Below are 13,995 nucleotides of genomic sequence, written 5' to 3' on the forward strand. Positions count from 1 at the left end.
GCCCCCTCACCTTGCACAGATGCAACCTTTTCTTCAAGTCTAGCTCAAATGTCAGCAACTCCCCTCCGCCTCTGGCAGGTTAGCTCCCTCTCTTGCACAATCCCAAGGCTGTTGCAGGTACCCAGGATCTTTATAGGGTGATGTCTGTCACTGTCTCATGCCCTAGACTCTGAGTTCCCTGTAGGCAAGGACACAGTTTGGTTTATCTTTGCAGTCCACATGGAGTTTGGACACAATGAGTATGCAATAAGCCGGCAATCCACTAAAATATCAGCCAACAGGAAAAAGTCTAGGTAGCAGAGATAAAGGTGTCCCTTTTTCTTTTTTTTTAAATATTTATTTATTTATTTATTTATACATGCAAGCACTGGGTACAGTCAGAAGCGCCGGAGGGTGAGAGAATTCACCAGAGCCAGAGCGGGGAGCAGAGCAGGCAGAAGAACCGAAGTACACTGCTGAGGGGAGCAGCGGGCAGCAGGAGAGGTCTGCGCGCCATGTGGGACCCTCCTCCAGTGGCTGGGGAGCAGCTGGGGATTGAACTGGTGCAGTAGAGGCTGTGGGCAGCTTCGCAACCCAGCACTCAACCGCTGCGCCACCGGGGAGGCCCAAAGGTGTCCCTTTTTCAAACTGGTTCTCATTCCTTCACTCAGGCTGGACCAACATTAGTATTCTCCCAACTCGAAATGAACCACAGTTTGGAATTTATTGCCTAAGAGACAACTTACCAAAAGAAAAATAAGAAGTCGGCTCACCAGGGAATAAGCTTTCCAAACACATGTACATGGAGGCTGAGCTGGACAAAAGTCAGTGATACAAATCCCATATATTTGCATATAATGTAAGGAAATCACTTTCAAGTCCTCTGCAAGAGAGAGGTTATATAAACACCATTTCTCTCATGATTCCAGTGACCCAAACTATTTTCAGAGACCAAGTCTGGCAGTGAGAAAGCCTGTTTTGCTGGGTTGGATTTCTGTTTTGTTTTGCCCTTCCCTATAGAAAGGAGACTCAGCTCATTTGGATTAACTGAAGTGAAAAGAAAGCAATATCTCTGCTCTAATTCCACAAGCTAGGAGTGCCCCTTATAAATTCATTTCTGCTTCTCAGACAAATGCTTATGAACCTGTTGATCAGAGGAAGGGTATTATCTGCATTTGCTAGGAGAAAAAATATCCTGGCAATATTCTTTCAACACCAACTGGGCGGTCAGAACACTCCCCAGCCACCAGTCTCAGCCTGCTAGTGTGGAGGGGGCTGGGAACATGGGTACGGGCTTTGCTGCCACGTTCCCTGACACAGCTTCACCTGGGGATGCTCCTTCCACAGCCAGAGTTGTGGGTGTCTGGCAAAGCCCCATCTGGGTTTCTGCTTCCTCCCTTTAACAGACGTCATTACGGCAACAGGTCTCATGCACGCGCCAAAGAATGCAGTCCCATAAAGCTATACTCGTGCGGTCCAATTCACTTCCTTGGGGGAACTCAGGTGCACCTGGAGATTCACTAAGCTCATCATGACAGATTAAAGGCTCTGAGAAGGCCTGCAGGAAGGCCTTCATTTTCCACCTTTCCCACACTGACTGGACCACAGGCCCTTTCTTCCAGAGAAGCTTCAAGTCTCACAAGGAACAAGCACAAGGGCTATCAGTATTTCTCCCTTCTGTGGATGGCTCCCGGAAGCAAGATGCTTTGTTCCCATTTGTGCAAATGGGTGTTTTTTATCTAGATACAAAGGCAAGTGGAAGAAATTAGCAACAGATCAGCACAGACCAAGGGAGCTTCACACTTTAGCCAGGCCATTTTCAGAAGTGAAAGGGTTTTAAAATTTCAGTTTGATAAATACTGAAGTAGCTCAACAGAGACAACTGAAGGCAAGGTCCCCATCCCTGCTGGCGCAGGAACATGTGCTGAAATCAGCAGTGTGGCCTGTGGCCTTACACTTAGACCAGTTTTCCTAAGACTAGAATCACCCAAGCCTGCCCATTGGAGGCTGGGCAGGAAGGCTGCTCCTAAACTGGACACGCACTCTGGGCTCACATACATGAACTGGAAACACGGCCCCACATTGAGTCTGCACTCAGGGATAGGCCCTGACTCAGAAAGAGAAGACACAAGCCTGCTGGGAAGAAGGACCACCTTCCCGCAGGTGGGCACCAGTGGCAGAGGGCAGCTGTGTAGAAGAGGCACAAATAAAATGCTGTGGGAGGTTCCAGAAAGAGGAGATAATGTCGCCTGAAGAGAACCAGTCAAGGCAGCTAGGAGCGGTGTCATTAGAACTGGGTCTTCAACGAGGATGAGACCTCTGATGGGTGCAGATAATGGCGAGTCTGACACCGGGAGTGGCACAACCACCATGGTGTCATGGAGAGATGGGAAAGAGTCAGAAAAGTCTCCCTGGGGGCTGAAGGTGTTGGAACATGAGGAAAAGGAGATGGAGTCCTCCCACCAAGCAGGAAGACACTCACTCTCTGAGAGGCCTGGGTTTTGCCCAAAAGCCAAGCACAGGCACAGGGGTGACACAAAGAAAGTTGTTTCTAAGGCACATTTCTCCCAATGTGGTCTACTGGATAAACTGGGTGGAGGAGACACAGGGCAAGAAGGCACTGAGTCAGTCTAAGTTAAAAAAAAGTACTCAGGGGCCTCCCTGGCAGTGCAGCGGGTTGAGTGCAGGGCTTTGAAGCTGTCTGCAGCCTCTGCAGTGCTGGTTCGATTCCCAACCAGCCAGGGAAAGTCCCACATGGCGCGGCAGACCTCTCCTGTCTCACCCGCTGCTCCCCTCAGCAGTGTATTTCGGTCCTTCTGCCTGTTCTGCTCCCTGCCCCATCTCTGGTGAATTCTCTCACCCTCTGGCCTGTACCCCAATGCTTGTATAAATAAACAAATCTTTAAAAAAAAAAAAGCATTCAGAATCTGAATTAATCAGAAGGGGGAGGCTTTCAAATAGACGGTACCAAAGCCAGAGAGAACTGGATGGCAGAGGTGATCACATTTTTTATTAATGTGGGCAGGGAGAAGGGTTAAATGTAAAGGGAGAAGAAACATTTGAGGTTCCTACAGAATATCCCAGAGTAAATGTCCAGCAGATCACTGGACTTCCAGGCTTGGCATCCCAAAAAGTAGTCCAGTATAGAAGTAGAGATGTGGACCATTCACATAAAGCTGGCGTTGTGGGGAGGAGCAGGGGATGGCCCCTAAGGGCAGCTACCTTATGGGTAGGAAGAGGACAGTCAGGGAGAGGAAGGAAGGAGGAGCTCCAGAGTCCGGCATCCTGTGTGCAGGAAGTCAGACTTGAATACCAACTGTCACCTACCAGCTGAGAGACCTTGGGAACGTTTGTTAATGGCCCCATGCCTCAGTTTCCCCAATCGCAAAGTTGGCTTTCAGTCCAAACCCACTCATTTTCACTCGGCTTTGTGGCTAAGCTGGCACTCTGCAATCCACATACGTTTCTGCTTTGCCACTGGGACCCTGTGCCCAAAGGTCGGGGCGGGGGCACTAGAGACAGCCTCCAAGGCTGGAGGAGGAAGGACTTGCCCTTTCCTGTCTGCTTTTGGGGTGCTTCCTTCAGCTTGTAGTTGGGTGAGCATCAACCCAACCATGCTTCTTAATCTCGGTGGCAGATCATCCACTTGGTATTTCTCCCAACACCTATAGACCCAAAGACATGGCACCTCCCCTCTCCCTCCCTCAGAAAGCCCCTCCTCAGAGGTCTGGGGGCCTCCTCTCCCAAACATCAAAGTCTTAATAAGTCTGATCTCATCAGTCCTGGTGGCTGCTGCCTGCTGCCTGCAGTTGCTATGGTTCTCAAAGTGTGGCACCCAAAGTGCATTGGCATCACTTGAAAATGTGTTAGAAATGTGAATTTGGGAGCCTATGTCCGACATACTGACTCAGAAATGCTGGAGCAGGCACAATAATCTATGTTTTAACAAATCCTGCAGGTGTCTGATGCACTTAATGTTAGAGAATCAATGCCTCAGTTTTCTTTTCACCTTCAGTAACCTAGTTAATGTTCTGTCCCATTAACAATTCTTTATTTTAACTGTGCAGATTATAGATATGGTTTCTGTCCCTTGACTAGACTCTAACTCCTACAACAGGGATAACAGTATCTACTTCATAGTAATAACACTAATACATACCAGCATTAGTATATTAGGTCACAGAAGCCAACAGCAGAATTAAGAGAGGTTCTGGGTAATAGAATCAAATATAAAAAAATATAGGATTAGGTCATTGCTATTGCCCTTTTAGAGCAAAGTTATAAAATTTGATTAGGGGGGAAAAAACCATCCTAACATCCACATACAGCCAGGATCTCCTAGAAAATACTTCCTTCTCCATCAGTCCCTCCATGGATGCCATGCAAAACCACTCCATCTATCAAGCTGTCAGAATGAACTGCAAAATCCTTAATAGTCTCTCCACACAGTCTAATGTATTGGTGGGGCCTGGCCCTAACTTTCTAAATGCAGGCACATTCAAAATGGTTCTCAAAAGTCCTAAGGGCACTGCTGTCTGTAAACTGGAAACCAATACAAGGTAATAGCACTGAGTCTCGGCATGCTAGAGATGGAGGGACCCATCCAAACATCCAGCACAAACTCTTCATGCTTCAGGTGAGGCTGCTGAGACCCCAGAGATAAAGAGACATGTCCAAGGTCAAATGGCTACCAATGTCCCATCTCATCTCACATCAACACCCAGTTTCCTAACTCCCCTTGGGGCCACCTCCCTTGAACCCCACCAAACATGAGTGACAAGCTTGTCCATAGCCTTCTATTTCAATAAGTACAAGTATTTAACAAGCAGCAAGAAATCAAATTGTAAATGGAAAGAGGATGTCTACAAAAGGCAGGCTGGGGAGAGCTGAAGAGCGAACTTGGCTATCGGCAGGCAGCTTTCTTTGCCCATCAAAATAATAAATGAAGTCAGGCATTTACTGTAGTGTGGACGCCAAAGCAACTTTGAGTCTACGGCGTGCTCAACATCTCGGGAGACGTGCAAGTCACTCCAAGACAATGCATTCTTAATGCATTCTTAAACAGATTCTGACTCAAACCCGGAGACAGTTGGGCCTCTTCCAAGAAACGTTATCCACTGTGAGATATCTCTTTCAGTTCTCTCCAGTAGATCTCCTTGGAATTTGCCAGATAAAGAGGCAATTTATCATGTGGCCGAAGGTTGTACGTAATGCATTATCTGCCTTCCACCAGGATTTGTGCAACTGTGTATGGCCCCTGGTTGGGGCCGACGACTGATTTGCCTCCATCTTGAGGTGCCATAGCAACGTGAAATCAACAAGGAGCAAACTGTTAAATGAATAATTTACTGATTTCATAAGAACCTGTCTTGCAATTTATAGTTCTATTATCTTTCCTACCCATGTCTTAACTCCTTTGTATGAAGGCTGCAATCAGGCTGAATAATGTTTGAGAGCCTAATAAGCATATACGTTCCTGTACTCAAGCCGACAGGTATAGATTGGTTCTGATGGCATTTATGGTCCTTTGAGGCCAAGTCCTGCTACTGATGCGTTTTCCTCACCCCTTCTGCAAAAGGCTAAAAGTTAGGGAGCAAATGACCTCCAATAAGTTTACATTTTCAAATGGAACATTTTCTTCCTTGGGATATTTGGAGCCAATCAACAAAGAGTTGAGTGGCATTCAGGAGTATTATTATGTGGTAGAAATATCACCAGCTACAATCTACCAATTGTCACTTTAAAAATTCCCCAAAGAGACAAAGTTACTAGCAAAAGAGAATAAAAAAAAAAGGCAAAGTATAGTTTCAATGACAATTGTGGTATTTGAAAAGCTCTTTCAATATCATCAGTGATACCATTTTAGTGGCAGAAGCACATCTTGTCACTCAGCCTCAATTTAAAGGATATGTATGAAGAAGACAATACAATGAAAGCAGACTTATTTGCTGACTTATTTATTTGGGTGGAATAGGTTACAGATTATTTTGGTTCTGTGCTTTTCAGCAGAAGGGAAATATCCTTCTGAAACGCATTACCTGCTGCCAGCTTCGCTGCCGTCTCCTCAAGGAAATCAACCCAGGAAGCAGCAACCACTAACTACAGGGAATCACAGACTTAACGCTTTGTCACCGAGAGCCCCGCTTTGCTTCTGTGTGTGGTTTCCAGCTTGTGAGCCGCGCAGAAGTGCCCACTTCTCATAACCCAGGAGGAGAGGGGTCTCTGGTTCTGCAGGGCCCCATGAACTTTACCACCCTTGACAATGAGCCACTGAAATCTGGAAATGCTATCCTTTTCCCTATCAAGGTCATCTCCAGTCTTCAAATCCTAAACCCGCCCCTTTCTCTTAGCAGGAAGATGCTTTGTGAAAGGTCATCGCGCTGCGGGCGGAGGCTGAAGTCATCTCCTTGTTGACGCTCTCCTATGATTAAGGAACCGTGGTTCTGTGCCTGGAGTGTGGGGTCGCATGAAAATGAACTGGTACAAGTAAGTTGGTCAACTGCATGGCCCCAACACCAGGACAGCGTGGCCCCAAAGGCAGAAAGTGGCAGTTCTGAGGACACAGGATTTTTGCACTAAATCTCTTCCCCTTGTCTATTTATAGCACATCGTCTCTACAGCTGAGGTCTGAAAGCCAGCCAAGCACAGGCAGAGGTAGGCCTGTTAAGTCCTGCTCACATGATTCAATCTCGAAATTCTGAATATATTACTCAAGGGCTTAGGGTAAGGCAGACATTCTGATGAAGGTGACAAGAAATCTCTTCTCTAGCTTCAAAACCCTCAAGCTGCTGGTGGGAGCCTAACCTCAGCGAACAACAATATGGGTCCTGTTCCATGGCTTCGGAAACACTAAGGAGGTTAGACCCTCTTTCAGTTTTCCTTCTTGTTTTTTTTTGTTTTTTGTTTTCATTTATTCGTTACGTTGACAGATGTGAATGTTAACTCTTTCTATGTTGCTTTGAGAAAGCTGGTATTTAAAACAAGTGTTTTTCTCTTGGCAATTGGACCTTCATGGTGTGCCGTGGAAGGAAGACTGGCACGTTAGCTGTCCTGACCTGGGCTGAATGCTGGTGGGACCTTGGACACAGTACTTGACCTCCACAAGCCTCAGTTTCCCCTTGGGTGAAAACTAGATTCTCATTCCTCAGACCTATCGGAGACTGATGGGTGAGATACACAAAGGGCCTGAGAAGATACTTGCCCAGGTCACAGCAGGGCTCAGGCATGGCATGGGTGTAGTGACAGTGGACCTTGCTGTCCCAGTGACACCTGCCACAAGGCACGGACACAAATCCCAAGTTTTTCGGCTCTGATTAGCACAGACATGCCTGAGCCTTTCACCCTGCTTTGCCTTCACTTGAGATAAAGCTTCTAATCCTAACACACTGGATTTGTCCTCCCTGTTCTTATTTGGGGAAGGAAAAGTTGAATTACCCATTATTAAATATAAAGTGTTTGGGATTAAACCTTAAATGTAAAAAAAAGTAGAATTTGGCAGGTTTTACCCAAAGCAGGGATGAGAAAACAAAAACCATTCAGGAAAAACACCATCAGGACCAGTGAGTCCAGAAGAAGGGCAGGTTAACTCCCTCCACCCCAGGAAAACCTCCCTTTCCCCATCTCTATATCCCAAAGCAGGGGTGAAGAGGGGCTGCCTCTCCTTCTGCCCCATCTCCACTCAGTGGCTGGAGACCTCAGGACTAATCTGAGTGCCCTTTATCCCTGTGGCCTTCGGCCCAGTAGCCCGGGGCCTCCCAGGTCACTTCACAAGCTCCATGGATGCACTCTGCCCCTCGCTGTGGAACTTTCTCCATATCCCTCACCCCGTCTCGCACACATGTCTGGCTGTCAGCTCTTCACCAGAATGGAAGCCCCCTGAGGGCTGAGTTTCATCTGTGCTGTTTAGAGATGCACCCCAGGGCCAAGAACAGGGGCGAATGGCAGGCACTCAACGACTTTGCAAGGAATAAATGAACAAGCGAGTAGCAGCGAGACCAAGTAGCCCCTCTCTCTAACATCTGAGTCCTTGCTTGTTTTCTAAAAAGAAATCTGTGTTTCAGCAGTGGGAGAAGGGAACAAAGCAACAAATGGCTTGGCCTCCTGCCTGCTCAAGGTCAAAAACAGGACTGGCTCGTACCAGAACCTAGTACAGGATCCCTAAATTCCTTCCAACTCTGAGAACTACTCTGTACTTCTCCCAGGGCGGTCTGGGGCCTCATGGTGGCCTTCTGCAAATCTCTGGCTCAGTAACATGAGAATTCAGAAACCCAGTGACATAAGTGCTGGCCTTGAACGTGACTGAGAGACGTCAGAAGAAATCTATCTATCTCACTTGGTTCTGTGGGGCAGAGAGTCTTATAATACATGCCTCAGAAGCCTCTGGTCTTTTCTTTCTTGAGAAAGAAACAAAAATATTTGGCAGTGCATCCTGAAAGTTTCAAGTCCTGTAATTTGAAACAAAACACAAGAATTAAGTAACAAAGACTTCTCCATCAGAGATCAAGCCTGTGTTTTTGTACTGAGAAAATATCTTCAAGGACATAAATAGGAGCCATCAGGGTATTGAATCTGGATCCCAAAAGGCACCAGTGGTTCTGATTAGCTGATGCTGTTGAATGGCTCCTTCTCTTCAGCAGAGACCAGCCTCACCAGAGCTAAAGAGGGGCCATTTGGGTGGACTCTGCTGGCTCCTGCAGTCAATGGGTCCATCATGAACAGCACCGTGCAGCCCCTACTAAAAGGCTGCAGAGCCAGCGAGGCCATGCCACTGAAAGACTGGGGGGCGGGGGTCCTTCATAGGACCAGACTGGGCAGAGGGTCTGGGGCATGAAACCTCCTCCCTGAGCTGCAGCCAGCATCCTTGCAGGGAGGAGAAGGAAGCAGAACTGTGGCTCCCCCTCTCTGCTCCGGGCTGCTGTAGGAGGGTTCCCTTGGATGGACTAAAACAGGGTAGAGGCAGTCTGTTGCTTTCACATCTCTCAAATGCCTCCCACTCTGACTCCTACATAGTCCTGGCCAGGAATCACCCAGAAGGACAGGGATGCCAAATTCCCAACAGCGAAGGAGAGAAAGCTTTCCCCAAGAGCCCTAGTCTTCAGAGGCTGTTCTTAAACCAATACCCCCCTCCACTCCCCAATCTGCCCCAGTACACAGAAGGTCTCCTTCTGGGACCCTCCCTAGGTCTACTTGTCTTGGTGGGGTTTATATCAATGCACAACCCCTTTTAGAGGGGTTCGGGAGGCTGTGCAGGGGTGTGTACAGCCCTGCAGGGCTGGTGGGGAGGCAGGCCTACGTGGGGGTGCTCCTAGGAAGTGCCCAGGGATGGGGTATGGTTAACCCCATCTCTGTGATCATTGCTGAGGCAGTGCAGAGCTCCCCTTCCTGACCAGCAGTGTCAAGCGTCTGCAGCAGCCTGGCTCATTGGCAGTCCGCTTTAGGCGGAACTGCCAAACTCAGAATGCATTAATGGGCAGTTGTGTCAGGAGAAAGCCCGGCTTGTCAGCAGAAACTCCTTCCATGGGGCCCACATGCTGTGCTGACCTCTCCAGAGTTCAAACAAACAGCTCCCAAACACACACAAACCTGACACATGTGAGGCCGCCCTCTGCTCCGGAACATGGGCATGGGCTGGGCGCCTTCTCTCCACCCTCCCCTGCCTTCCCCAGGTCAGGAGCAGCCTCCACTTGGTGTTCCCACTCTGAGAAAGCCCCCACGCTCACGCCCTGCTACACAGGTCTGGAGAGCCACAGGAGGCTGTTGAAAAATAACTTGGTTTTCAGGATTTAAATGGCGAAGGGGGTGAGGGCACAGATGTAGCAAAATGCTGTGTGGGGGTGGAGAGGACCAGGTTTTTCCCTTCTGGGCTCCAGAGCACCTATGATGTGCCCACGTGATCCTGGAAAAAATGACTAACCTCTCTGAATCTCATCCTGCTCACCTGTAAAATGAGAACACGGTCATCTCCTAGGTGTTGTGAGGATTAAATGAGATGACACAGCCAAAGCACTTAGTTCCTCACTGTAGCAACTCTGAGGCCCTGAGGGACAGCGAAGCCTGGATCCCTAGGTGGCCACGTGGAAGAAAATCAACTGGGAACCTCCAGACCGAATCGCAAGTGAACAAGAAATAAACTTCCATTGTGCTAGTAAGCACTGAAGCTGAGGAGGCCAGTTATTTCAGCAGCCAGTGTTACCCTTACGAATACAGATAGCAGAAAGGACAGCTTCTTGTTTGAGATTTACTTCCAGACCCCTCGCTCATAACTCCTACAAAATAGTTGAAGGCTTCCACCCAGATGAGCTGCATTCTCCTACCCCCTGGGCTCAGAGGAAGGTGCCAGGAGGTTCTGAATACCAGGAAGGCACTGAGGATACAGAGGCGGGGAGCCTCATCTTCCTAGGGCTTTGGTTCAGGGGGCCCAGGAAACATACAGGGCTATTAACCAGAGGAAGCTGCTGATGCAAATCAGCTTGGAGAGCCCTATATGTTGTGAGTGGCAGGCACTAACCGTTTGCATGACAAACCTCCTACAAGATGCCGGCTAAACTGCCCTTTTGTGCCAATTAAAGATTCTCCAGAACACAAAGATTACACACCATTCTGCAGCGCTGACAACAATAAAACAATTTTAAAGGCTATTCAGATCTTCAGTTCACAGCTGACATTGTTGGGAGGGGGAGATCCGCTGTGGCTTTGTTCTTTGTTGTTGTTGAGTCTTAAGACTTACCAAGGATTTTGAGGGGAGGAGGGAAGGCTGGCAGACAGGAGTTTGAAAGGCATTCTTGGAGTTTTTAAAGGAGAAAAAAAGAACAACCTGATGTTCTTTTCAGGGGTGTGTGTGTGTGCAGGCACCTGCGTGCATGTACAACCTTGTATGTGAGAGTACACATGCACACACCATCTCTCTCCCTCAGAAATGTTTGGCTGATACACCCCGAGATACGGGGTTATGGATGGCACTAGCAGCTTTTTTTTTTTTTGGCACCAATTAATTAAACCTGTAAGGGCCAAGGCCCCATAGTTTCCTCCTTGTGTATTTGTTTTAAAGGCAAATGTCTAACACAGTGACAGATTTTTTTACAAGTCTTTGGGTTGTTAGAAATGAGAAATGTATGTTGGCTAGGTGACCGTATCAGGTCCTATGAGGAATGACTGGAGGCCCCACAGGTGTCACATGAGCTTCATTCTCTCCACTTCTATGTGGTGCCCCCAACACTTACGCAGGCTCCTCACCCATGAACCAGAGTGAGCACAAGTCACCCAGCATGCCTGTGAGTGCCCCTCCCAACTGGGCCGGCTTAGAAGGCAGGGAGCCCTCTCCTGGCCTTTTGCCCTTCAGCTCGGGATTGTACTCTCACTCCCAGCCCTTTACAGTGCCTGCCACACATCATATATTCACTAGCCAGTGACTATATATTTGTTGGCCACATATAGACAAATTTGGATCAGGCAGCTCATATATCCACTAGTCACTTTGTTCAATTCAAAAGCATCCACAGTTGAATTCCCATGCAGGGCAACAGAACATGGGGTAGAAGAATGAACACTGGTTTAGTCAGCTTCCCAATTTTTCTCTGCAGTATCTGGAGGTTTTTTTTGTAGTTTTGTTTTATTTTGGCATAGAAGAACTGGGGTGTAGGACAGAGGTGCTCTGGTGAGAGGATTCACCAGAGACAGAGTGGGGAACAGAACAGGTGGACTGACTGAAACACACGGAGGGGAGCAGCGGGTGAGACAGGAGAGGTCTGCTGTGCCATGCAGGTTAGCAACCTGGCCAGGGATTGAACTCAGGCTGTCGTGGTGATAGCGCTGAGACTTAACTCCTAGGCTACCAGGGAGGTTCCTGGAGATATTTTTGATAGTCAGAACTGGTGGGGGGAGGAGGAGGCTATTGGCATCGAGTGGGTAGAGGCCAGGAGTGCCAGAGCTGCTTCGTGGGGCTGGGGAGAAGGCACTGTCCCCTCGCCACCCTTGGGTGTTTGCCCAGACGTGAGAGTAGTAGCTGCATTCCAGGAACACCCTGCGATCCAATGCTCTCCAACACTGCAGAATCATCTGGCCCAAAATGTCAGAGGTACCCTGGCTTAAGGTCATACCTGCTTGAGAACAGCTCTGTCACTTACAGGTTTTGCCTCCTTGAGCAGGATAGTTGACCTCATTGAGCCTTGGTTTCCAGATATACAGAATGGGATACAGTCACAACTACTCTGCAGAAGGATTACATGAGATGTTGAATAAATGAATATATCTAACACCACTGAGCCCACTGCCATTAGTACATGTCCTGAGGCCTCAGGAAACACTAACACTGGCCCAGATTTAAGGGGTGAGAGGGAAGAAACAGAACCATCCTTGATGCTACCGATCAGCAAATAGACCGGCTTCGCGTGAGAGTCACTGTATCTCATCATCTGCCTCCATCCTGAACTCTGTCCCCTGAAGCAAATTCATTCAAAAGAGAAACATCTTCCCCATAAGAAAGAGGAGGAAAGGAAAAAACAAAACCCAAAAAACAGTCAAATCATAATAAGTCTGGGTCAGCTCCCATCAGCTGGTTGTGATCAAAACCACATTCACATTCTGTCTGCTGGGCTAAACAGAAGGCTCAGACCATCTCAGGAATGCAGGCTCCCAGTGCCAAGCCTCCTCCCAAACTTTTACAAAGAGCTGCTTCGTGGGGCTGGGGAGAAGGCACTCTCCCCTCGCCACCCTTGGGTGTTTGCCCAGACGTAAGAGTAGTAGCTGGATTCCAGGAACACCCTGCCATCCAATGCTCTCCAACAGTCCCCTTCCTCACAGGCATCAATGGCAAGAGTAAGGTTCCAGAAGAGAGGCCAGTGTATAGCTTCTGCCCATACCCTCCCCACAGAAACAATTAAAGTGCTCAGTCCATGGCTGCCAAGTTCCTCCATCCAATTTGGTGGATATTTTAATAGAAGAGGAGAATTCCCAGAGGCCCCCAACGGAAATGCCCCATGTCAGGGAACGTTTGTTTTCATTTCCTTTTGCCGTCAATGAATTCTACTCATGGCAACGGCTTGGGGCTGGATCAGATCCACACAGAAGCTAACCAGAAGCATTTGTTCCCTGAAATAAATCTCTCTTTGGGGAATGAGTTATATATACATCCGTTGGGGGTGGGGGGACCATGCACACATACTCACACATGCACATATATTATGCATTACAGACAAAATCCATGGTGAAACCCCAGACAGGCAGCCCCGAGCCTCTGGGAAGAGACGGCGATGCACTGGTTTGCTTCGAAGGGCATTTGGAGGAAAGTGGCTTGAGTGGAAACTCAGGGTAGTGCCCTGTGAGTGGGGAAAAGCGTCCTGAAAGCAGAGTCCTGGAAGGAGCAAGGCTGCCCCGTGTTGGGGGACAAGTAACAGCAACAAGGACAGCAGCCAGACAGTGCTGACTGTAACCTGGAGCCACGCTAAGTACTTCACCTTCATTGCCACATTCCAACCCCCTCCACATCCCAACGAGAATAGATGTCGTCATTGCTATGATTTGTTATTTCCACTTTACAGAGGAGCCAAATAAGGCTCAGGAAGATGAAGGGACTTGCTGAAGTTCGTAAAGCAGCAGAAGTAAAGTAGCAGAGCTGGGATTCAAACCCAGATGGGCTCATCTCAAAGCCAATTCCCAGCCTCTAACACACAGAAATAATCTTCCTATCACCTTTGATTGGAGGTCAGAAGGCCTGCCCTATCTCCTCTGTCATTTGCCTTTTGGGACCGACCCCAAACACCACTCCTCACTAGTGGGATCTGCGGAGCTTCTCCCTAGAAAAGCCATTGGGGAAAGCTCAGAGCCACACTCACTGGGCCCTTCTATCTCCACCTTACGGTGCCTGTCCCCAAGGATGGGTGTTCCTGCCAAGCGGTATGTGAACCAAATCTACTTGGGATATTTGTGGGTACATTTCTTCTGTCAGATGATAATCCTCACCTAGTTGGTCTTTTGTGGGACTTCATCATTTCAAGCTCTCACCTTGCTAAGTAAGGCAAG

The 13,995-nt window shown here is 48.3% G+C and overlaps 1 protein-coding gene across 5 annotated transcripts in view; it reads right to left on the bottom strand.

Annotated features, from left to right (window-relative positions):
• Positions 1-13,995, bottom strand: part of MSI2 (musashi RNA binding protein 2) — a gene marked incomplete at both ends in the record, with an annotated part of 373,209 nt that overhangs the window by 165,481 nt on the left and 193,733 nt on the right. The window lies entirely within an intron of this gene.

This window comes from Talpa europaea (genome assembly GCF_964194135.1).
Source record: "Talpa europaea genome assembly, chromosome: 7".
Classification (NCBI taxonomy): domain Eukaryota; kingdom Metazoa; phylum Chordata; class Mammalia; order Eulipotyphla; family Talpidae; genus Talpa; species Talpa europaea.